Source organism: Thunnus maccoyii, chromosome 6 (assembly GCF_910596095.1).
Source record: "Thunnus maccoyii chromosome 6, fThuMac1.1, whole genome shotgun sequence".
NCBI lineage: Eukaryota > Metazoa > Chordata > Actinopteri > Scombriformes > Scombridae > Thunnus > Thunnus maccoyii.
Genome location: NC_056538.1, coordinates 30,369,850 through 30,392,978, shown reverse-complemented (window position 1 = coordinate 30,392,978; position 23,129 = coordinate 30,369,850). Strand labels below are relative to the sequence as shown.

Sequence of the window (23,129 nt, the reverse complement as noted above, 5' to 3'; positions counted from 1 at the left end):
AGCTTTCACCACACACCTTGTGTAATCTCCTGCATCTCTGTGACCGGACTAGTAGTTTTGACCCATAGTCAGCCACGTCACGTTGTTTGACGTCCATGTTCACAGCCTCTCATTGGGATTTTCTTTACTCAACAGACACATACGCGAATCGGACAGAAGTGGGGGCATCCAACCACGAAGGGATTCGAACCCTCAATCTTCTGATCCGAAGTCAGACGCCTTGTCCTTTAGGCCACGTGGTCACGTGGATAGGGACGAGTACATTTCAACGGGGCTACGTTGGTAGTAGTGTAGAGTAAGAAGGAGCTGGACTTTGGACGTGAAGCTTTCGCCTTCATGGGATACACGTGTGAGACAATGTGGCACTGTTGGTCAACCCATGGGTGAGAAACAGTGGGAAGTTTACATCAACTTTCTTTCCATCTGTAGGCGCGGCACAAGGACTTGTGCCTTTACAGCAACAGTTCCTGGCCAGTACAGGGATCGAACCTGTGACCTTGGCGTTATTAGCACCACGCTCTAACCAGCTGAGCTAACTGGCCCGCTGCTGAGAGTCCTCTTACGACCACGTCCCTTATACAATGACAGGGAAGCAATTGCTTTCGAGTATTTTGCGACCTGTTGGCGCCTCTCTCGTAATTGTCTTTAAGAGGGGAATTAGCTCAAATGGTAGAGCGCTCGCTTAGCATGCGAGAGGTAGCGGGATCGATGCCCGCATTCTCCATTACCTCCTTTTCTGTGGAGCCAGACAGCATCCACTACTTTTTGTTTGGAGGCTGATGTCCCACAATCACGCCATTACAAAAGGATATTGTGTTTTGTCACCACGATACTTTCTTGCTGAGGAACATAACTATGCCTGACCTTCTGGAGGACATTTACCTTCTGTTCTCAGGCAGCTTTTGCCTTTTTCATAATCATCTCCTTGAAAACTTTGAATACTCACAGTTGGTGAATCTAACTCCACGCTTTAGCCCTCTGAGCCCACGGGCGTGGCCAAGAACTTCTCAGGAAAATACTGCACGAGACATACAGTATGTCAATGGGGAAAACCAGTCACTAACTTCATTGGTTACACCTGGTGAATACTTCCCCAGGTGGCACCTCCAGAGGGGAATTAGCTCAAATGGTAGAGCGCTCGCTTTGCATGTGAGAGGCAGCGGGATCGACGCCCGCATTCTCCATTCCCGTTTCTTCTTTGGTGTGAAATGGGTCTTTTCCCCGAAAGTCAATGTCGCAGCATTGTAAAGTCAACGCTGTGCATCCAAATCTTCATGGCAGGAAACGCACAATGCCTTGATTCGGAGGAACTGACGTAAAGCAGGATTCCTCCAGAGCGTTACTCCTGCTGATTGTGCCCATAATAAGCAGAGCAAGGGTGCCGAATTCTTACAGGTACACCCTCTGACACAAATGTTGATCACAGAGAAGACATATTTCCTCTAAGTTCCTAAAGCTTTCACCACACACCTTGTGTAATCTCCTGCATCTCTGTGACCGGACTAGTAGTTTTGACCCATAGTCAGCCACGTCACGTTGTTTGACGTCCATGTTCACAGCCTCTCATTGGGATTTTCTTTACTCAACAGACACATACGCGAATCGGACAGAAGTGGGGGCATCCAACCACGAAGGGATTCGAACCCTCAATCTTCTGATCCGAAGTCAGACGCCTTGTCCTTTAGGCCACGTGGTCACGTGGATAGGGACGAGTACATTTCAACGGGGCTACGTTGGTAGTAGTGTAGAGTAAGAAGGAGCTGGACTTTGGACGTGAAGCTTTCGCCTTCATGGGATACACGTGTGAGACAATGTGGCACTGTTGGTCAACCCATGGGTGAGAAACAGTGGGAAGTTTACATCAACTTTCTTTCCATCTGTAGGCGCGGCACAAGGACTTGTGCCTTTACAGCAACAGTTCCTGGCCAGTACAGGGATCGAACCTGTGACCTTGGCGTTATTAGCACCACGCTCTAACCAGCTGAGCTAACTGGCCCGCTGCTGAGAGTCCTCTTACGACCACGTCCCTTATACAATGACAGGGAAGCAATTGCTTTCGAGTATTTTGCGACCTGTTGGCGCCTCTCTCGTAATTGTCTTTAAGAGGGGAATTAGCTCAAATGGTAGAGCGCTCGCTTAGCATGCGAGAGGTAGCGGGATCGATGCCCGCATTCTCCATTACCTCCTTTTCTGTGGAGCCAGACAGCATCCACTACTTTTTGTTTGGAGGCTGATGTCCCACAATCACGCCATTACAAAAGGATATTGTGTTTTGTCACCACGATACTTTCTTGCTGAGGAACATAACTATGCCTGACCTTCTGGAGGACATTTACCTTCTGTTCTCAGGCAGCTTTTGCCTTTTTCATAATCATCTCCTTGAAAACTTTGAATACTCACAGTTGGTGAATCTAACTCCACGCTTTAGCCCTCTGAGCCCACGGGCGTGGCCAAGAACTTCTCAGGAAAATACTGCACGAGACATACAGTATGTCAATGGGGAAAACCAGTCACTAACTTCATTGGTTACACCTGGTGAATACTTCCCCAGGTGGCACCTCCAGAGGGGAATTAGCTCAAATGGTAGAGCGCTCGCTTTGCATGTGAGAGGCAGCGGGATCGACGCCCGCATTCTCCATTCCCGTTTCTTCTTTGGTGTGAAATGGGTCTTTTCCCCGAAAGTCAATGTCGCAGCATTGTAAAGTCAACGCTGTGCATCCAAATCTTCATGGCAGGAAACGCACAATGCCTTGATTCGGAGGAACTGACGTAAAGCAGGATTCCTCCAGAGCGTTACTCCTGCTGATTGTGCCCATAATAAGCAGAGCAAGGGTGCCGAATTCTTACAGGTACACCCTCTGACACAAATGTTGATCACAGAGAAGACATATTTCCTCTAAGTTCCTAAAGCTTTCACCACACACCTTGTGTAATCTCCTGCATCTCTGTGACCGGACTAGTAGTTTTGACCCATAGTCAGCCACGTCACGTTGTTTGACGTCCATGTTCACAGCCTCTCATTGGGATTTTCTTTACTCAACAGACACATACGCGAATCGGACAGAAGTGGGGGCATCCAACCACGAAGGGATTCGAACCCTCAATCTTCTGATCCGAAGTCAGACGCCTTGTCCTTTAGGCCACGTGGTCACGTGGATAGGGACGAGTACATTTCAACGGGGCTACGTTGGTAGTAGTGTAGAGTAAGAAGGAGCTGGACTTTGGACGTGAAGCTTTCGCCTTCATGGGATACACGTGTGAGACAATGTGGCACTGTTGGTCAACCCATGGGTGAGAAACAGTGGGAAGTTTACATCAACTTTCTTTCCATCTGTAGGCGCGGCACAAGGACTTGTGCCTTTACAGCAACAGTTCCTGGCCAGTACAGGGATCGAACCTGTGACCTTGGCGTTATTAGCACCACGCTCTAACCAGCTGAGCTAACTGGCCCGCTGCTGAGAGTCCTCTTACGACCACGTCCCTTATACAATGACAGGGAAGCAATTGCTTTCGAGTATTTTGCGACCTGTTGGCGCCTCTCTCGTAATTGTCTTTAAGAGGGGAATTAGCTCAAATGGTAGAGCGCTCGCTTAGCATGCGAGAGGTAGCGGGATCGATGCCCGCATTCTCCATTACCTCCTTTTCTGTGGAGCCAGACAGCATCCACTACTTTTTGTTTGGAGGCTGATGTCCCACAATCACGCCATTACAAAAGGATATTGTGTTTTGTCACCACGATACTTTCTTGCTGAGGAACATAACTATGCCTGACCTTCTGGAGGACATTTACCTTCTGTTCTCAGGCAGCTTTTGCCTTTTTCATAATCATCTCCTTGAAAACTTTGAATACTCACAGTTGGTGAATCTAACTCCACGCTTTAGCCCTCTGAGCCCACGGGCGTGGCCAAGAACTTCTCAGGAAAATACTGCACGAGACATACAGTATGTCAATGGGGAAAACCAGTCACTAACTTCATTGGTTACACCTGGTGAATACTTCCCCAGGTGGCACCTCCAGAGGGGAATTAGCTCAAATGGTAGAGCGCTCGCTTTGCATGTGAGAGGCAGCGGGATCGACGCCCGCATTCTCCATTCCCGTTTCTTCTTTGGTGTGAAATGGGTCTTTTCCCCGAAAGTCAATGTCGCAGCATTGTAAAGTCAACGCTGTGCATCCAAATCTTCATGGCAGGAAACGCACAATGCCTTGATTCGGAGGAACTGACGTAAAGCAGGATTCCTCCAGAGCGTTACTCCTGCTGATTGTGCCCATAATAAGCAGAGCAAGGGTGCCGAATTCTTACAGGTACACCCTCTGACACAAATGTTGATCACAGAGAAGACATATTTCCTCTAAGTTCCTAAAGCTTTCACCACACACCTTGTGTAATCTCCTGCATCTCTGTGACCGGACTAGTAGTTTTGACCCATAGTCAGCCACGTCACGTTGTTTGACGTCCATGTTCACAGCCTCTCATTGGGATTTTCTTTACTCAACAGACACATACGCGAATCGGACAGAAGTGGGGGCATCCAACCACGAAGGGATTCGAACCCTCAATCTTCTGATCCGAAGTCAGACGCCTTGTCCTTTAGGCCACGTGGTCACGTGGATAGGGACGAGTACATTTCAACGGGGCTACGTTGGTAGTAGTGTAGAGTAAGAAGGAGCTGGACTTTGGACGTGAAGCTTTCGCCTTCATGGGATACACGTGTGAGACAATGTGGCACTGTTGGTCAACCCATGGGTGAGAAACAGTGGGAAGTTTACATCAACTTTCTTTCCATCTGTAGGCGCGGCACAAGGACTTGTGCCTTTACAGCAACAGTTCCTGGCCAGTACAGGGATCGAACCTGTGACCTTGGCGTTATTAGCACCACGCTCTAACCAGCTGAGCTAACTGGCCCGCTGCTGAGAGTCCTCTTACGACCACGTCCCTTATACAATGACAGGGAAGCAATTGCTTTCGAGTATTTTGCGACCTGTTGGCGCCTCTCTCGTAAGTGTCTTTAAGAGGGGAATTAGCTCAAATGGTAGAGCGCTCGCTTAGCATGCGAGAGGTAGCGGGATCGATGCCCGCATTCTCCATTACCTCCTTTTCTGTGGAGCCAGACAGCATCCACTACTTTTTGTTTGGAGGCTGATGTCCCACAATCACGCCATTACAAAAGGATATTGTGTTTTGTCACCACGATACTTTCTTGCTGAGGAACATAACTATGCCTGACCTTCTGGAGGACATTTACCTTCTGTTCTCAAGCAGCTTTTGCCTTTTTCATAATCATCTCCTTGAAAACTTTGAATACTCACAGTTGGTGAATCTAACTCCACGCTTTAGTCCTCTGAGCCCACGGGCGTGGCCAAGAACTTCTCAGGAAAATACTGCACGAGACATACAGTATGTCAATGGGGAAAACCAGTCACTAACTTCATTGGTTACACCTGGTGAATACTTCCCCAGGTGGCACCTCCAGAGGGGAATTAGCTCAAATGGTAGAGCGCTCGCTTTGCATGTGAGAGGCAGCGGGATCGACGCCCGCATTCTCCATTCCCGTTTCTTCTTTGGTGTGAAATGGGTCTTTTCCCCGAAAGTCAATGTCGCAGCATTGTAAAGTCAACGCTGTGCATCCAAATCTTCATGGCAGGAAACGCACAATGCCTTGATTCGGAGGAACTGACGTAAAGCAGGATTCCTCCAGAGCGTTACTCCTGCTGATTGTGCCCATAATAAGCAGAGCAAGGGTGCCGAATTCTTACAGGTACACCCTCTGACACAAATGTTGATCACAGAGAAGACATATTTCCTCTAAGTTCCTAAAGCTTTCACCACACACCTTGTGTAATCTCCTGCATCTCTGTGACCGGACTAGTAGTTTTGACCCATAGTCAGCCACGTCACGTTGTTTGACGTCCATGTTCACAGCCTCTCATTGGGATTTTCTTTACTCAACAGACACATACGCGAATCGGACAGAAGTGGGGGCATCCAACCACGAAGGGATTCGAACCCTCAATCTTCTGATCCGAAGTCAGACGCCTTGTCCTTTAGGCCACGTGGTCACGTGGATAGGGACGAGTACATTTCAACGGGGCTACGTTGGTAGTAGTGTAGAATAAGAAGGAGCTGGACTTTGGACGTGAAGCTTTCGCCTTCATGGGATACACGTGTGAGACAATGTGGCACTGTTGGTCAACCCATGGGTGAGAAACAGTGGGAAGTTTACATCAACTTTCTTTCCATCTGTAGGCGCGGCACAAGGACTTGTGCCTTTACAGCAACAGTTCCTGGCCAGTACAGGGATCGAACCTGTGACCTTGGCGTTATTAGCACCACGCTCTAACCAGCTGAGCTAACTGGCCCGCTGCTGAGAGTCCTCTTACGACCACGTCCCTTATACAATGACAGGGAAGCAATTGCTCTCTCGTAATTGTCTTTAAGAGGGGAATTAGCTCAAATGGTAGAGCGCTCGCTTAGCATGCGAGAGGTAGCGGGATCGATGCCCGCATTCTCCATTACCTCCTTTTCTGTGGAGCCAGACAGCATCCACTACTTTTTGTTTGGAGGCTGATGTCCCACAATCACGCCATTACAAAAGGATATTGTGTTTTGTCACCACGATACTTTCTTGCTGAGGAACATAACTATGCCTGACCTTCTGGAGGACATTTACCTTCTGTTCTCAGGCAGCTTTTGCCTTTTTCATAATCATCTCCTTGAAAACTTTGAATACTCACAGTTGGTGAATCTAACTCCACGCTTCAGCCCTCTGAGCCCACGGGCGTGGCCAAGAACTTCTCAGGAAAATACTGCACGAGACATACAGTATGTCAATGGGGAAAACCAGTCACTAACTTCATTGGTTACACCTGGTGAATACTTCCCCAGGTGGCACCTCCAGAGGGGAATTAGCTCAAATGGTAGAGCGCTCGCTTTGCATGTGAGAGGCAGCGGGATCGACGCCCGCATTCTCCATTCCCGTTTCTTCTTTGGTGTGAAATGGGTCTTTTCCCCGAAAGTCAATGTCGCAGCATTGTAAAGTCAACGCTGTGCATCCAAATCTTCATGGCAGGAAACGCACAATGCCTTGATTCGGAGGAACTGACGTAAAGCAGGATTCCTCCAGAGCGTTACTCCTGCTGATTGTGCCCATAATAAGCAGAGCAAGGGTGCCGAATTCTTACAGGTACACCCTCTGACACAAATGTTGATCACAGAGAAGACATATTTCCTCTAAGTTCCTAAAGCTTTCACCACACACCTTGTGTAATCTCCTGCATCTCTGTGACCGGACTAGTAGTTTTGACCCATAGTCAGCCACGTCACGTTGTTTGACGTCCATGTTCACAGCCTCTCATTGGGATTTTCTTTACTCAACAGACACATACGCGAATCGGACAGAAGTGGGGGCATCCAACCACAAAGGGATTCGAACCCTCAATCTTCTGATCCGAAGTCAGACACCTTGTCCTTTAGGCCACGTGGTCACGTGGACAGGGAGGAGTACATTTCAACGGGGCTACATTGGTAGTAGTCTTGAGTAAGAAGGAGCTGGACTTTGGACGTGAAGCTTTCGCCTTCATGGGATACGCGTGTGAGACAATGTGGCACTGTTGGTCAACCCATGGGTTGGGAACAGTGGGAGGTTTACATCAACTTTCTTTCCATCTGTAGGCGGTGCAAGGACTTGTGCCTTTACAACAACAGTTCCTGGCCAGTACAGGGATCGAACCTGTGACCTTGGCGTTATTAGCACCACGCTCTAACCAGCTGAGCTAACTGGCCTGCTGCTGAGAGTCCTCTTACAACCACGTCCCTCATACAATGACGGGGAAGCAATCGCTTTCGAGTATTTTGCCACCTGTTGGTACCTCTCTCGTAATCATCTTGAAGAGGGGAATTAGCTCAAATGGTAGAGAGCTCGCTTAGCATGCGAGAGGTAGCGGGATCAATGCCCGCATTCTCCATTACCTTCTTTTCTGTGGAGCCAGACTGCATCCACTGCTTTTTGTTTGGAGGCTGATGTCCCACAATCACGCCATTACAAAAGGATATTGTGTTGTGTCACCACGATACTTTCTTGATGAGGAACATAACTATGCCTGACCTTCTGGAGGACATTTACCTTCTGTTCTCAGGCAGCTTTTGCCTTTTCATAATCATCTCGTTGAAAACTTTGAATGCTCACAGTTGGTGAACCTAACTCTACACTTTAGTCCTCTGAGCCCACGGGCGTGGCCAAGAACTTCTCAGGAAAATACTGCACGAGACATACGGTATGTCAATGGGGAAAACCAGTCACTAACTTCATTGGAAATCTTCAGCACCTGGTGAATACTTCCCCAGGTGGCACCTCCAGAGGGGAATTAGCTCAAATGGTAGAGCGCTCGCTTTGCATGTGAGAGGCAGTGGGATCGACGCCCGCATTCTCCATTCCCGTTTCTTCTTTGGTGTAAAATGGGTCTTTGCCCTGAAAGTCAATGTCGCAGCATTGTAAAGTCAACGCTGTGCATCCAAATCTTCATGGCAGGAAACACACGATGCCTTGATTCGAAGGAACTGACGTAAAGCAGGATTCCTCCAGAGCGTTACTCCTGCCCATTGTGCTCATAATAAGCAGAGCAAGGGTGCCGAATTCTTACGGGGACACCCTCTGACACAAATGTTGATCACAGAGAAGACATATTTCCTCTAAGTTCCTAAAGCTTTCACCACACACCTTTTGTAATCTCCTGCATCTCTGTGACCGCTAGTAGTTTTGACCCATAGTCAGCCACGTGGCATTGCTTGATGTCCATGTTCACAGCCTCTCATTGGGATTTTCTTTACTCAACAGACACATCCGCGAATGCGACAGAAGTGGGGGCATCCAACCACAAAGGGATTCGAACCCTCAATCTTCTGATCCGAAGTCAGACGCCTTGTCCTTTAGGCCACGTGGTCACGTGGACAGGGAGGAGTACATTTCAACGGGGCTACGTTGGTAGTAGTCTAGAGTAAAGCTTTCGCTTTCGCTTGGACGTGAAGCTTTCGCCTTCATGGGATACACGTGTGAGACAATGTGGCACTGTTGGTCAACCCATGGGTTGGGAACAGTGGGAGGTTTACATCAACTTTCTTTCCATCTGTAGGCGGCGCAAGGACTTGTGCCTTCACAACAACAGTTCCTGGCCAGTACAGGGATCGAACCTGTGACCTTGGCGTTATTAGCACCACGCTCTAACCAGCTGAGCTAACTGGCCTGCTGCTCAGAGTCCGCTTACAACCACGTCCCTTATACAATGACGGGGAAGCAATCGCTTTCGAGTATTTTGCCACCTGTTGGCACCTCTCTCGTAATTGTCTTTAAGAGGGGAATTAGCTCAAATGGTAGAGCGCTCGCTTAGCATGCGAGACGTAGCGGGATCGATGCCCGCATTCTCCATTACCTTCTTTTCTGTGGAGCCAGACAGCATCCACTGCTTTTTTTTTGGAGGCTGATGTCCCACAATCACGCCATTACAAAAGGATATTGTGTTGTGTCACCACGATACTTTCTTGATGAGGAACATAACTATGCCTGACCTTCTGGAGGACATTTACCTTCTGTTCTCAGGCAGCTTTTGCCTTTTCAGCGGGAGGCAGCGGGATCGACGCCCGCATTCTCCATTCCCGTTTCTTCTTTGGTGTAAAATGGGTCTTTGCCCTGAAAGTCAATGTCGCAGCATTGTAAAGTCAACGCTGTGCATCCAAATCTACATGGCAGGAAACACACAATGCCTTGATTCGAAGGAACTGACGCTCCTCCAGAGCGTTACTGATCACAGAGAACACATATTTCCTCTAAGTTCCTAACACACCTTGTGTAATTTCCTGCATCTCCGTGACCACTAGTAGTTTTGACCCATAGTCAGCCACGTCGCATTGTTTGATGTCCATGTTCACAGCCTCTCATTGGGATTTTCTTTACTCAACAGACACATACGTAAATCCGACAGAAGTTGGGGTAACTGGCCTGCTGCTGAAAGTCTTCTTAAAACCACGTCCCTTATACAATGACAGAAATGCAATTGCTTTTGAATATTTTCTCTCATAATTGTCTTTAAGAGGGGAATTAGCTCAAATGGTAGAGCGTTTGCTAAGCATGTGAGAGGTAGTGTGCCCGCATTCTTCATTACCTCCTTTTTTGTCGAGCCAGTCAGCATCCACTACTTTTTGTGATGTCCCACAATCACTCCATTACAAAAGGATATTGTGTTATGTCACCACGATACTTTCTTGATAGTAGGGGTGTGTAGAGAGCACAGTATTTGTATTTGTATCTGTATTTGTTGAGACAACAAAATTATTTTATACTTGTATTTGAATAAAAGTGGAGAGAGGCTTAAAAATCCTATTTTTGTTTGCATTACACTTTTAATTTTAGAAAATCAATGTGTTACATGAGTTCATGAATAAAGTACCTTACGAAGGCGGTCCCCACACTGGGTCTCAAACCGGAGTCTCCCAGATCATAGATGACTGCACTGACTACTAAGCTAAAACTTAACACATTGCCTCATTGCAGACAGACCTCTACTTATTAATACACCCATAACACAGAGACAGCACAGCGTGTAACGTGTAGAGAACTTCAAAGGCGATAATTGCTTTGCACTTTTCATTTATTGCCTATTTTTTACGGCCGAACTTTATGGAAAGGAGAAGCGGAACGACAGGTTATGGAGAGTCCCTTTGGAGCACTTTGCATGTGTCAGTAGCTCAGCTTTATCTCTGGGGAACACCCCCGACTCAGGGAGTGATATCCAAATTAGGAAATGTGCGTCATGTAGCAGGTGGATTTGACTCCCCTCGTTGAGACCTGTTGATAGACGTAACAGCGGAGCAGAGGAGAGAGACTGAGATAGCGATGTAACCAACCTACGTGCTGGTATTTGACATGTATTTTTTCCTTCTCGAAAACAAATAATTTTTAAAATATTTGTACAAAATAAATATTTGTGAAAAACCCACTATTTGTGCTTTGCTGAATAATGTATTTGTATTCGGGCACACACCTACTTGTATTACAAAATGAAAGGAAAGCTGGACATATACAACAAAATTTGGACACCTTAAGTTTATCGATAACTTTTAAATAATTGTTGATGAGGTTATCTACCAATACTGAAGAACTGTCAGTGTTAGGAGTTGGAACATTCTCGAAGCTGGAAATGGATCTAAACTGTGCCTTTTTGTGTTCACTTTTGTAGTTTTATATTCAGGCTCTGACATTTATTCTTTCATATTATCACTTTTATTTGACCTTCCTTGATTTTTATAATAATACTCATTTACTTTTGTAATTATTTGTATCAATACACCTAGCAGTATTTTGACTGTCCAGTTTGTCTTGTCCTGCCTGTCTAAGGGTCCCCACATACATATAAAAAGCATACATATAGTATTGATTGTCATTCTGTGGGGGTGGGTATAGGAAAGGGCGCTGTCCTTACAGTGACCCAACCCCACCTCCGTCGAAGAGAACACTTTTCCAAATCTAGAGAAGGGTTATAATGTACTGTATTGCACTGTATTGTATTATAAAATGTCTTTTGCACAGTCCAAACCCCCCCCCAAAATACTATTATATATATAAAAAAAGAAACCCCTTGCAACAGTCTTGTACTGTAGTAACAATGCCAAAATAAATGTGGCACAGTTTCAGGATGTGCAGAGCAAAATGAACCCAGTACATTAATATCATTCTTAAATCTTTTAAGAAAATCACAGGGTAGAGTGCTGAGCTCAACTGGGGGGTCATGTACTGCAGTATTTTTTTTTTCAAACTTTATTAAACAAATCACATATTACAAAACAACGTACAACTTAAAACCAAGGGATATAAACGTGAACAACAGACCAATAATACACATAAGAAAATAAAAGGAGCAAAGGGAGCAACATAAATTATAATAATCTTTTAAAAGAAATATGCAGAGCATTTCTTGTCTTCCTTGTGGTTTTCCCTCTGCAATTTGAAAGCAAATGTTTGAACTCACTGTTCAAACATTTCTTGTTGTTTCTTCTTTAACACAATTAAGGTGTCCCCATCTATATTTGTTCCAAATGTGTTGTATCGAGCATATACATTCTGAATCTCTTTCAGTAGGTTGTAAAAGGACTTATATTGATTTTTGGATCTCTCCTTACAGAAGTCTGATATGTAATGTTGTATCTTATTTTTCGTATCATCCCATCACTCCATGGTCCAGTGGTATAAGCCCTTTAATTCAACACATCTTCCAAAATTAGAAATTTCCTTTCCCATATGTCAGTGTTTTTAATGCTGACACTGAGAGGGAGTTCTGGTCTGAGTTAAATACAGGAGATACTTGAATTGACAAAATCTTTGTGCCATGTGAGATGAGAACATAGTCTATCCAACTACCGAACACCTCTGCTATTTTCCAACGTGAAACCAGGATCTTTTTTTTCAGAGATTTGAAGGGTAGCACATTACTTCCTCTATCTAGAGAAGTATTGAGATCACCTGCAACGCACACAGTCCTGTTCGTCATGAAGCAGGAGTCAAGTGATTTCAGGAGCTCCCTACAGGTTGCAGGTTCTGTTTGTGTGTATTTTTAATTATTCTTAGCTGTTTCCCCTCGCCAGTTTAAATCAACTACCAAAACCCTGTCCTGAACAGGAGAAAAGCTGCCTGGTATTTTCACGTTCCTTTTATTTCTACATAGTATTCCCACCCCACCCATACTCCACCTGGAATCACTTTTAAATTTGGATATGTCATTTTATTTCTCAAACGGACTTCTTGTAAAATAAAGTGTGGCTGAATGAAAAAAGACTTATTTGTTTTTTGCACCCCTCTAACATTTAAAGTGATCATTTTGAAGTTATAAGGGGGTGATTACATCTAGTTTATATGTGAACAGACCTTATTTGGCTGCAAAATAACATTAACTTAGTAAAAGGGGGGAAAAGAAACTCAAACAACAAGCAGTCAGTTGTCCACATCAGTTGGTAAAAGACTCACGCATCAAACTGGTCCTTGGCTTGCTTCTCAGTCTTTGAGGCAGGGGGGTCTTGAGGGGAAAGAGAGAGAATAGGTTGTGTTAGGGATGTCTTTCTTCAGTACTCTCCCAGTCTGGAACCTCCTGGCCGTGAGGAGCAGCTGGGACGCCACTGGGAGGGATGAACAAGTTGGTCCTGGGCCGTTGGGGAGTGTCGTCAGCAGGCTTGTTCTCCTCTAGCAGGGGGCTGTATTGTTACCAGGAGGTAGCTGCTCTGAAGTCGTAGCATGGGGTGAAGTGATGGGACTGATAACGTTCCTCTTTTTTGTTCCACTTTGTTTGTGTCTCGTCACCAGCTTCTATCCATCTTGCTGTTTTGTGGCTTTCTCTGTTAACTGCCTCACACTCGTCACTGCTGGCTAGCGTGCCAGTGGAGGTAGTTGCCTCGGTCTCCTCTGTAGCTCTGGAGGTATTCTCTATCTGTTGATCTGTTTCAATAACAAGACCACATGAGAAGATAAAGTACATAACAAACAGTAGATGAATAGTCTGAATATTTCTTCCACCACTGTCTGAAATCCACATTTGGCCAGCAGACAATCAACAACTTTCCATCTTTCAAAACCTTACCAATGTGAATATCACCTACTTGGTTTCTCAAAACAGTTGTCAATCTCACTGCACTCATAGAAGAAACTCCCCTCTCCTCACCAAATTTAATTTAAGGAGTTTTTGTATGAACTTAAACTCCAAAACCTCTTGAGATCTCTCCTCGTTTCCTCCTCAAGAATCTGAACTACTCTTGATTTTCTTCAAACTGGCTCCAGCGATCTCATTCCCTCTTTTCTCCCTCATTCTGTCTCTACTTTGGCTTACCTGCATGCTGTCATCACTATCACATACTGTATGTCAGAGCACTCCGGTACAATCACATAGTTGCGCCAACCTGCCATCGCTGTCTTCAGCTCACTGGGATTCCTCATAATTGATCCTTTCTTTCAGGGCCATCTGTTGGCTCTTGCTGACTGTTTCATTGCAAACCTTTAACCATGTCTCAATTACAGATTCCATACTGGCTAGTTTACTTCAACCTCCTTTATAAACAGCCTGTTATGGTGGCCGGTGAGGATCAAAGTTGAAAGCCAAAAGGATCATACAGTGTTTTGTTATGGACTTGTAAAATTAAAAGTTCTCCATCGGTAACTCTAACTCTTGACTTTGGACTTTTACAACCCAGGAGGACAATTGCATTAGTCTAGTACTGAAGAACATGGACTTATCCTGCATCTTTTATAGGAACTGACAGCTTGTCTTGCGTTGGAGAGCTAAACTTATATTGTCAAAAGGAAAGATGGGAACTTTGCTAGTTTATGGAGCCCTTATGTAGTTTTTAGAAACTCACAATTTTGAAATGGACTGGACACTCTGTACTGCACTGTGCAAAAGTTTTAGGCACTTTAGATGTGTAGATTTTTACATATCCTAATGCAATGCCATCAGGGAGGCATCTCATATTTGTTTGGTCTAAAAAAGATCAGGCTTTTTCAGTCAGAGGGTCTCAGATCTGGAATTCTCTCCCTGAAGATCTGAAGCCTTCAGAAGCAGTGACATCTCTTAAATCACATTTTAAAATTGATCTTTGTAAAAAAGTCTTTTATTAATGTTAGCCTGCAGTCTTGTGTTTACAGTTCCACTATGTTTTCTGTGGTTTATTTGTTTATTTTATCGATTTATCTTATTTTATTATGTTTAAGGTATTTTATACTCTGTATCTTTATTTGCTGAATTTTATTTAATTGTGATGCAAATTTGTTTTAATTCCGTTTTTCCCATGGAAAGCACTTTGTAACGCTGTTTTAAAATGTGCTATATAAATAAAGTTTATTATTATTATTATTATAAATTGATAATTGAGTCATACAACTGCCTCATTTCATTCATTGATGACCTCAACTTGTGGCAAGTGAGGAAAGGTGTAAAGAGAGGACATAAGGAAGACATCAGGTGTGTTTATTCATGTCTGTAACATACAGTAGCTTTACTTATTGTAAAGGTAAGTGTAAAATTAATTGGTAAATATTTAAAAGTTCTGATAAGCTCTGTACTTTGTGGTGTTTTGCAAATTAAAACTGTTGCAAGCAATTGTTAAATAATCTAAAGTGTTCAAACCATTGGAAGAACTGAATATTAACTTAAACTTAATTACAGACATGTTTCATAGTTTAAGGAGGGTGTGCATGTGGTTGCCTCATGAAGTCCTGCCTGATTCTACCTGACTCGCTGATTGGTGGCACTGTGACTCAATTTGCATAACATGACAGACCTCCGACCACCGAGGAGATTTTAACTCAGGAGAGGTTACTTCACCTTGTTTTTAGGCGACGTTTTAGGACCGACAGCGGCTTTCAGTAAGTTAATTTACTTGTTTTATCTTCACTTTACCGTGAAAAACGCCTTTAGTGTCACGAAAACCAAACTTATATGGCGCAGTTTTTCTGTTGCGTAACCAATTAAGGTGACGATTAACGGCGCAGCTCGGTGTTGGTGCCCTGCGGCCTCCCGGGGAAAATTCAGGTGTCTGTTAAGCTTCAAAACGTTTAAAAACTCTCCTCCTTTCATCATATAGGCGGTAAAACATGTTCGAATGAATCAAATGAAGGGAAACTTTTTGATAAACGCAGTTTCATGTGGTGGCTGTTGGCCTGCTCAACGAGCCTAATTATACTCCTGTTGTGAGGCCTAAAGGTGGGAGGCTACCATGCAGGAATTGTCGGTCAAAGTTGTAGTAAATGTTTTTCACAGTAGCAAGAGTAAAGTCACTCTGCTCTGCATGTGTGTGTGTGTGTGTGTGTCGGTCAAACAGACACACGAACAGCAGAGGAGCATCTTGTAGTAGAGGAGAGAGACGGAGAAACACTTAATCAAATGTAACATATCGATATAACCCGAACACAGCAAAATAATACGAAAATAATAATTACAGGCAGAAGGTGGGGTCTCTGCAGATAAATACACTGTCACACACTTCTAGCGGCTCAGAAGTGATGTTTGAGAGGGATTACTTGTGTATTAGTCTATAATTTTTTTAGTATAATCCTGCGTAGTAAACCTTTAAATCTTTTCAAGTTTAGTTTGTTTGAAGAAGGCTTGACTCGACACACAAGCTACCCTAAAGTCACTTTTAGTTTAATTAAGAGAAACCTATTGATTAAAGATACATGCAATAAAATTGGACTGTTTTATAGAAGGATGTTAAGACACATCCCTGTTTTTGAATAACAAGAATTTATTTATTAAGTCGTTGTGTTTCATACTGTGATGCAGTAGACTGTAGGCTGCAGTTCGCTGTATTCTCCACTAGAGGGAGCCGGAACTCCGGTAGTTAATATATATTGTTTAAAACATTATTTTCTCCATCAGACTTCAGCCTCTAATCTGACTTAAAGTTAATTTTCCCCTTTACAATTCAGATGGGATTGTGTTTATTTAAAATATAAGTATAAATTAAGTCACATCTGTCTTTCTGGCGATAATTGGATTGCTCTGCCGTTCTTACTTCCTATTGGACTAAATTGTGTCACGTGACCCAGCAGAGACTCAAACCATCAGTGAGAGTATCGGTGCAGAGGACCACTCCTCTACCTCAGACCCTATTGCGGTATCGCTTCTCGGCCTTTTGGCTAAGATCAAGTGTAGTATCTGTTCTTATCAGTTTAATATCTGATACGTCCCCTACCCGGGGACCATATATTAAATTGATTTTTGGAACAGGGAGATGGAATAGGGGCTTGCTCCGTCCACTCCGCGCATCGACCTGGTATTGCAGTACTTCCAGGAACGGTGCACCCCCCTCTCTATGTTGAATATAAAAAAATTCAGAACTTAATAGTGAAGTCTTTTTTTGTAACAAGTGAGCTTGCTACGTTAAGCAATTACTTAAACACATACGTGACTGTGGTCTAACTTTTCTACAATGTTTATAATCCTTATTTTTAGAGCAGGAGGCTGCAAATTGACAAATGTAAGAAAATGTTGATTTATTTTCAGTAGATCCCAAAACTGAATCTGTTAGTTTAGCTTCACTGCGCTGCATAGTTTTGAAATTAGATATCAGTTCAGTCTGATTATTAGATTAGCTCATTCACATAAAAGTGAAAGTCCTCACTGCTGCATTTCTGCTGGTTTCACAGCCTGCTGTTGCCATATATATCAGAAGGAAGCTAAAAAAAACTGAATACATGTATTTAATTTTATGTTCTGAATTTTTTATTCTTGCTGTTAGTGGTGGAAGAAGTATTCAAATCCTTTACTTAAGTGAAAGTACCGATATACCAATGTAAAATTACTCCATTACAGCTAAAAGTCCTGCATGAAAAATCCTACTTAAGTAAAAGTACATAAGTATTATGAGCTTGATGTAGTTTAAGTATTGCAGTAAAAGTAGTGGTTTGGTCCCTCTGACTGATATATTATTATATATGACATCATTAGATTATTAATAGTGAAGCATCAGTGTTAGAGCAGCATGTTACTGTTGTAGCTGCTGGAGGTGGAGCTAGTTTCAACTACTTTATATACAGTTAGCTAGTTTAGTCCAGTGGTTCCCAACCTAGGGGTCGGGCCCCTCCAAAGGGTCAGCAGATAAATCTGAGGGGTTGTGAGATGATTAATGGGAGAGGAAAGAAGAAAAAACAAAGTTCTGATACACAAATCTGTTTTCAGTTTTTGAACTTTTTCTCTAATCTTTGATTTTTGCTGAAATATTGGATCATTTGAACATTTATTGAAATGAAAGCATGTGAGAAGTTTAGAGGGAAAAATCTCTATTTGGTGGAGCTGTTAACAACTCATAGACATGTGAAATGTGACCCCGACTACACACTGCTTTTTGTAAGATGTCAAAAGCCAAAAAGGTTGGAAACCACTGGTTTCATCTTTAACAATGTGTTGTATTTTAAAAGCTTGTTATATTATCCATTGTGTCAAATCTTCATCTGAAAAGTAACTAAAGCTGTCAAATAAATGTAGTGGAGTAGAAAGTACAATATTTCCCTCTGAAATGTAGTGGAGTGGAAGTATAAAGTAGCATCACATGGAAATACTCAAGTAAAGTACAAGTACCTCAAATTGTACTTAGGTACAGAACTTGAGTAAAAGTATTTAGTTACTTTACGTCAGGCTGTTTTTTATATACAAAAAACCATTCTGTATATAATCTGTGTGTCTCTGGTTCAATGTGCTATTTCTTAAACAGCGTAGTTCACACTCCAGAGCAGTAGGTGGCAGCAGCAGGAATGTCTGTTGCCCACCACCAGTGAACAAAGAAACAGGAAGTGGTTGTAATTTGAGGGAAAAAAACGTGTTTTGTGTTTTTATTCTTTTCTCTGAGTTTCAAATGTGGATCAAACAACTTTTGATTGCAGTATGATTTAGCTTTGGCTCATCTGAACTTTCTGTTGGATTGTTACTCATTTGTTGGAGGTAAAATTGATAAAATGGGTGATTTTAGGTCAGCTGTTGATTTTCAAATACTGCAATGCATCATGGGAACACCAGTCTGTACTTAAGTAAAATATAAATAGTAAAGTAAATAATCTTTATTAGCCTTAGTACAAGTACTAATAGATTAATAGCCTAATAGTAGTAGTACCTATAGCCTGTGGTTTTGATGATGTATTGATTGTCAGCACCATCAGTCAGCATGGTATGTCTGTGAAAGAGTTCCCTGGCTGTGATGTGTACAACTCATACTTACCTGGCAGGGGAGATACCATGATCAAGAAGGTGGTTCACCCAGGGCGAGGCTCAGCCATTGCACTCCGGTTGTGCTGACCCCTGCGAATTCCCCAAATGTGGGAATCTCGACTGCATAATTTCTGTTAGTGGGGGACTGCGTTCGCGCTCTCCCCTGATAATATGTTTAAAAGAAAATCTATCACTTAATCCTTAAATAGCTTGATGTAATTCAATGAATTGGCATAAAGTCTCTGTGTGTGCTTTTACAGCATCCATGCATTTTGGATTCGGAGGTGTGATGGAGATCAGACTGATCAGAGCTGTAAACTCTGCCATGAGGGAGCACAAAGACGTTACTAGGACAAAGGGAGGACATTTCTTTTCTTTTGCTAACATAAAAAGTTAAGTTAGACTTTTCTGTCGGCTTCCCGTCTCATTTTAAAAAAGACGAGAGAGTGAGCTAGAGAGTGAATGAAGAGAGGGAGCGCTGGTAGTGAGGAAGCAGCTGAATCAGATCAATAAAACGTTATATTCTAATTGTTTCACAGTGGTCACGTTCTAAAGCACAAACGCCTCCGAATCAACACTGCAGCTGGAGCAAAGACTCTTACACACTGAGCTGAAATTAAAAGAGTGCACATATATTTAGTAAATAACATAAATAAAGACAGTCTCTACTGCGTTTTGTTGTCATTTATGGTCACTGTCTCGCTGCTTCTCTGCTCTTCCTCAATGCGAGCAGGGCTGGAGCCTCCGTGTGTGCAGCACAGCAGAGGAGAGACAGACAGCGGTGGAGAGTTGACGACAACTAAACTTGTTATGTTACTGTAAGTGCAATAAAAGCTCTGTGAGTAAAAAGCCAAGAAGAGTAATTTATCAATGTAATCCGTGCAAAAGATGGACAGACTCCAAATGATGAAGAAATATTGCCGTAAAGAGTTTAATTTGTGTCACAATGATATGAATGAATGAAGTAACTGTATTATAGCATAGCAGTAATTTCTATATTGATCATGATAAAGGCTGAAATACTGGCTTCCTTAACATGAATGGCATCCACTCTTCCGGTGCCTACATCCTTCCTTTCACCCTTAAGGAGAGCCCTCTTCAATTCATTTGGGGTCCTAACAAGAAAGGGTTTGGAGAGACATTAAAAAGGGGGGAAAGTGTTGATGAACACAAAAAACATTGTCACTCATAAGTTTGGGATGCCTTTCAACCCACTATGAGGTTAATACATTTCCATTAGTAACACAGCTAACTGTGATATTCGTATTTTAAATAAGATATTAGTATTTCAAGTTTTCCAGTACTGTGTTTTGCCCTCCCTCAGGCCAATATGACTAAGTACGTACGTAACATTTTTTAAATACGATAAATTGTTTTGGGCATCACACAACCCCTGCGAAAGGAGGTGTTTCACGGAATTTGATCCATTTGGTCCGATAACATTTGGAAAGTCTAGAAGAGCCTCACAATTAAGGGCCAAACGGCCAGCACAGGAATATTGCGCCCGACATGAGATTTAAAAACTCTGTATACTGTGAAATACGGAGAGATTTAGTAAGTAAATACTTTCCTACTTTCGGTTTTGGTTGGGCGCGGAGCTGCACTCTACGTTAACAGGCTTGTAGCAGTCACCCATTCTTGGGACTTGCTGTCATTTCCCTGTTTTCCGGATTCGTATAGCTGAATGTCGAAATCCCTCCGGGTCGATCGGAGGGTTATTTAGATCACCTGTTGTGCAGGGTGTGGGTACTGGCTCCCAAATAGTAATTGAGAGCAGCTGGGTGCATTTCCCTCTTGGCCAATCAGGATGTGACAACACCCTCTTTCTGGGGTTTAGGAGAGTAGAGAAACTGCACACCCAGCTCACTCTGATCTTTCCTCAACTTGCTGTAGATCTCATTTGTTGGAGATTGTCAGCCAGAAAGAAACTCTAGTCTATTCAGGCCCTTTTGAGTCTTCTTTCCTGTCTTTTGCATTTCTGATTGGAGGGTACTTTTGTGCATTTTGTGGCCTAGCTTGAGGGAACACTAAGAAAATAAACATTTCAACCCAGTTACCTGCATTTTGGTAGATCTTAGTGCTGTTCATGCAAGTTTTATTTGCCTCACGATAACCTGCAGGCTTTATTTTGTTATCTTGTTTATTTGTTATACTTTAATATCAAAGAGGCATTTTTTCATTAATATCGAAAAGGCATGAGGCAAGGGTGTCAAACACGATGTTACACAGAGTTCCCAGCGTTAATGCACTGCACCCATTCAAATGGATGGGAGGGCTGCATTTTTTCACGCACTGCTGGTTTTGGTCTGAACGCGGCCTAAGAAATCCACGATCTGCCCCAATGGTGAAGGTGGCTGGGGGATGGGTGAAATTGTCGTGCCCTATGGGGTCTTCTTTTAGTTGGACTCAGAACTGTTTTTTCCTAGTCTAGATACCCAAAATGTCTTTTATTTCTTTCACCACAGGCAAAACTGTCATGTATTTGCTGAGGAAGTTACGAATTCTCTCCTCACTCACCCAGGGGTTGCACATGTGGACGGTCACAATGCCAGGATTATTCCGGCACAGCGATGACACATTAAAGGACTTCAGGACTGAGCTAGCTTGCTGCACAACTAGCTTACATACTTCCTCCATGCGGGTGCTAGTGGTAAACGTTACATCATAATAGCTGTTAGCTATGTTCTGCTGCAAACAAAGGAGGTCTTCAGGTTTCAACCTCTGCATGTTGAAAATCACTGTTCTTCCAAATGAAACTCTTGTCATGGAAGGCTGTTTCTTTTTTACTTACTCATATAGAAAAAAAAGCAGACGTCATTGTTTGATATGTTTTATTTATTATTGTTAAGTGACACAAAGATTGAAGGATTTGTTGGAGCATTTTACTCTTTAGGGCTTCTCGTAGAACATTTTAATTGCCTTTTGATATAGGAAGTCCTTGAGAGGAAGCCCATTAATAGACAGCCGCATGCAGGCTGCTAGCTACTCTCCTTGCAGTCTGTTCCTTATGTCTGTCTTCACCTGTAAGCAGAGGAAATATAATGAGAGAACGTGGAGAGACAAAGAGTATTATAAATCACATATTCAATTGCTCTTACTCTATTCATGGTGGAAAAGTCCCTCTAAAAATTCACAGAAGAAACAGGCACCATGAGCGCAATGGCTGCTAGTTGGCTGAGGCTTGGGTAAAGCTGGCCCCACTCATCATTTTGGGCAGCTTACTCATGATAGACTGCTGATCTATGTCCCAAAATACATGCATGAACAGCAATTGTGGTGTGAGATTAGTCCAAATGCTTCCCAACCTTCCACCTAGATTGAAAAAATGTGTGTATAATGTGTGTAATCGGTCAGTCAGACCTTGAATGCTCCAATTAACACATCGTGTTTGTAAGAGGCCCACGCTTGCAGCACAGTGCCCTCTGGTTCCTGGAGGAACTGCTTTGCCAGTGTCTTCAGGCTAGCAACATTTCTCTCCTCATTCATTTTGTGGCTTGAGGTCCCAGCACACTGAAAGCTCCCAGAATGCCGAGATGTTGAAACCTGCGGGCCAGGCTATCCTGAAGTCCATCGATGTAGGCATCTGATTTCAAGGCAATGAATTTACCCACACATTAACATAAGTCTTTAAAGCAATTGAAATCTGAATATTAAACCTTGCCCAGAGTTGCTCCCTAGTCATCCTTCCCTGTCTTTGATAGTTAGTAAGACCCTGTAATGCTTGTGCTGAATTCTGTAATTATTGTGTGTGTGTGTTTTGTTTTTTGGCTGTGCCAGCCCGCCACGGTAAAATGTTACCAGCAGAAACACTGATAGACATATTTTGCAGTTTGAGGAGGGCATGCATGTAATTGCATCACGCAGTCATACCTGACTCACTTATTGGTGGCACTGTGACTCAATTTGCATAACATGACAGACCTCCGACCACCAAGGTGACCTGCAATCAGGAGATATTACTTCACCTTGTTTTTGGGCGACGTTTTAGGACCAACAGCGGCTTTCAGTAAGTTAATTTACCTGTTTTATCCTTTCTTTACCATGAAAAACATCTCTAGTGTCACGAAACTTGTGTGGTGCAGTTTTTCCGTTACGTAACCAATTAAGGTGACAATATAAACGACACAGCCTGGTGTTGGTGCCCTGCAGCCTCTCGTGGATGATTCAGATGTCTGTTCTGCTTCAAAACGTTTAAAAACTCTCCTCCTTTCATCTTGTAGGGGGTAAAATGTGTGCAAATGAAGGGATAAGTTTTGGTTGATGCAGTTTCATGTGGGCCTGTACTATGAAGCAAGTTCAGCATACCCAGGATATCTTTTCGTTACCTGGCTACACTGAACCTAACATTGGATGTCCAAATAAGTAGCACTACGAAGCTGGTTATCAACCTGAGGCCTGT

At 43.3% G+C, this 23,129-nt stretch overlaps 21 non-coding genes across 21 annotated transcripts; 8 read left to right on the top strand and 13 right to left on the bottom strand.

The window, feature by feature from the left end:
• Window positions 1-169: 169 nt before the first annotated feature.
• On the bottom strand, window positions 170-242 carry trnar-ucg. Its single transcript has one exon. It is a non-coding gene; the product is annotated as a tRNA-Arg (tRNA).
• Window positions 243-468: 226 nt separating this feature from the next.
• Window positions 469-542, bottom strand: trnai-aau. Its single transcript has one exon. It is a non-coding gene; the product is annotated as a tRNA-Ile (tRNA).
• Window positions 543-651: 109 nt separating this feature from the next.
• On the top strand, window positions 652-724 carry trnaa-agc. Its single transcript has one exon. It is a non-coding gene; the product is annotated as a tRNA-Ala (tRNA).
• An 899-nt stretch (window positions 725-1,623) lies between these two features.
• On the bottom strand, window positions 1,624-1,696 carry trnar-ucg. The gene has a single exon. It is a non-coding gene; the product is annotated as a tRNA-Arg (tRNA).
• Window positions 1,697-1,922: 226 nt separating this feature from the next.
• trnai-aau lies at window positions 1,923-1,996 on the bottom strand. The gene has a single exon. It is a non-coding gene; the product is annotated as a tRNA-Ile (tRNA).
• A 109-nt stretch (window positions 1,997-2,105) lies between these two features.
• On the top strand, window positions 2,106-2,178 carry trnaa-agc. The gene has a single exon. It is a non-coding gene; the product is annotated as a tRNA-Ala (tRNA).
• Window positions 2,179-3,077: 899 nt separating this feature from the next.
• Window positions 3,078-3,150, bottom strand: trnar-ucg. The gene has a single exon. It is a non-coding gene; the product is annotated as a tRNA-Arg (tRNA).
• Window positions 3,151-3,376: 226 nt separating this feature from the next.
• Window positions 3,377-3,450, bottom strand: trnai-aau. The gene has a single exon. It is a non-coding gene; the product is annotated as a tRNA-Ile (tRNA).
• Window positions 3,451-3,559: 109 nt separating this feature from the next.
• On the top strand, window positions 3,560-3,632 carry trnaa-agc. The gene has a single exon. It is a non-coding gene; the product is annotated as a tRNA-Ala (tRNA).
• Window positions 3,633-4,531: 899 nt separating this feature from the next.
• Window positions 4,532-4,604, bottom strand: trnar-ucg. The gene has a single exon. It is a non-coding gene; the product is annotated as a tRNA-Arg (tRNA).
• Window positions 4,605-4,830: 226 nt separating this feature from the next.
• On the bottom strand, window positions 4,831-4,904 carry trnai-aau. The gene has a single exon. It is a non-coding gene; the product is annotated as a tRNA-Ile (tRNA).
• A 109-nt stretch (window positions 4,905-5,013) lies between these two features.
• trnaa-agc lies at window positions 5,014-5,086 on the top strand. The gene has a single exon. It is a non-coding gene; the product is annotated as a tRNA-Ala (tRNA).
• An 899-nt stretch (window positions 5,087-5,985) lies between these two features.
• Window positions 5,986-6,058, bottom strand: trnar-ucg. Its single transcript has one exon. It is a non-coding gene; the product is annotated as a tRNA-Arg (tRNA).
• Window positions 6,059-6,284: 226 nt separating this feature from the next.
• trnai-aau lies at window positions 6,285-6,358 on the bottom strand. Its single transcript has one exon. It is a non-coding gene; the product is annotated as a tRNA-Ile (tRNA).
• An 80-nt stretch (window positions 6,359-6,438) lies between these two features.
• Window positions 6,439-6,511, top strand: trnaa-agc. Its single transcript has one exon. It is a non-coding gene; the product is annotated as a tRNA-Ala (tRNA).
• A 1,196-nt stretch (window positions 6,512-7,707) lies between these two features.
• On the bottom strand, window positions 7,708-7,781 carry trnai-aau. Its single transcript has one exon. It is a non-coding gene; the product is annotated as a tRNA-Ile (tRNA).
• A 1,085-nt stretch (window positions 7,782-8,866) lies between these two features.
• trnar-ucg lies at window positions 8,867-8,939 on the bottom strand. The gene has a single exon. It is a non-coding gene; the product is annotated as a tRNA-Arg (tRNA).
• Window positions 8,940-9,164: 225 nt separating this feature from the next.
• On the bottom strand, window positions 9,165-9,238 carry trnai-aau. The gene has a single exon. It is a non-coding gene; the product is annotated as a tRNA-Ile (tRNA).
• Window positions 9,239-9,347: 109 nt separating this feature from the next.
• On the top strand, window positions 9,348-9,420 carry trnaa-agc. Its single transcript has one exon. It is a non-coding gene; the product is annotated as a tRNA-Ala (tRNA).
• A 7,225-nt stretch (window positions 9,421-16,645) lies between these two features.
• LOC121899581 lies at window positions 16,646-16,836 on the top strand. The gene has a single exon (XR_006096767.1). It is a non-coding gene; the product is annotated as a U2 spliceosomal RNA (small nuclear RNA).
• Window positions 16,837-18,732: 1,896 nt separating this feature from the next.
• Window positions 18,733-18,896, top strand: LOC121899577. Its single transcript, XR_006096763.1, has one exon. It is a non-coding gene; the product is annotated as a U1 spliceosomal RNA (small nuclear RNA).
• The last annotated feature ends 4,233 nt before the right edge of the window (window positions 18,897-23,129 follow it).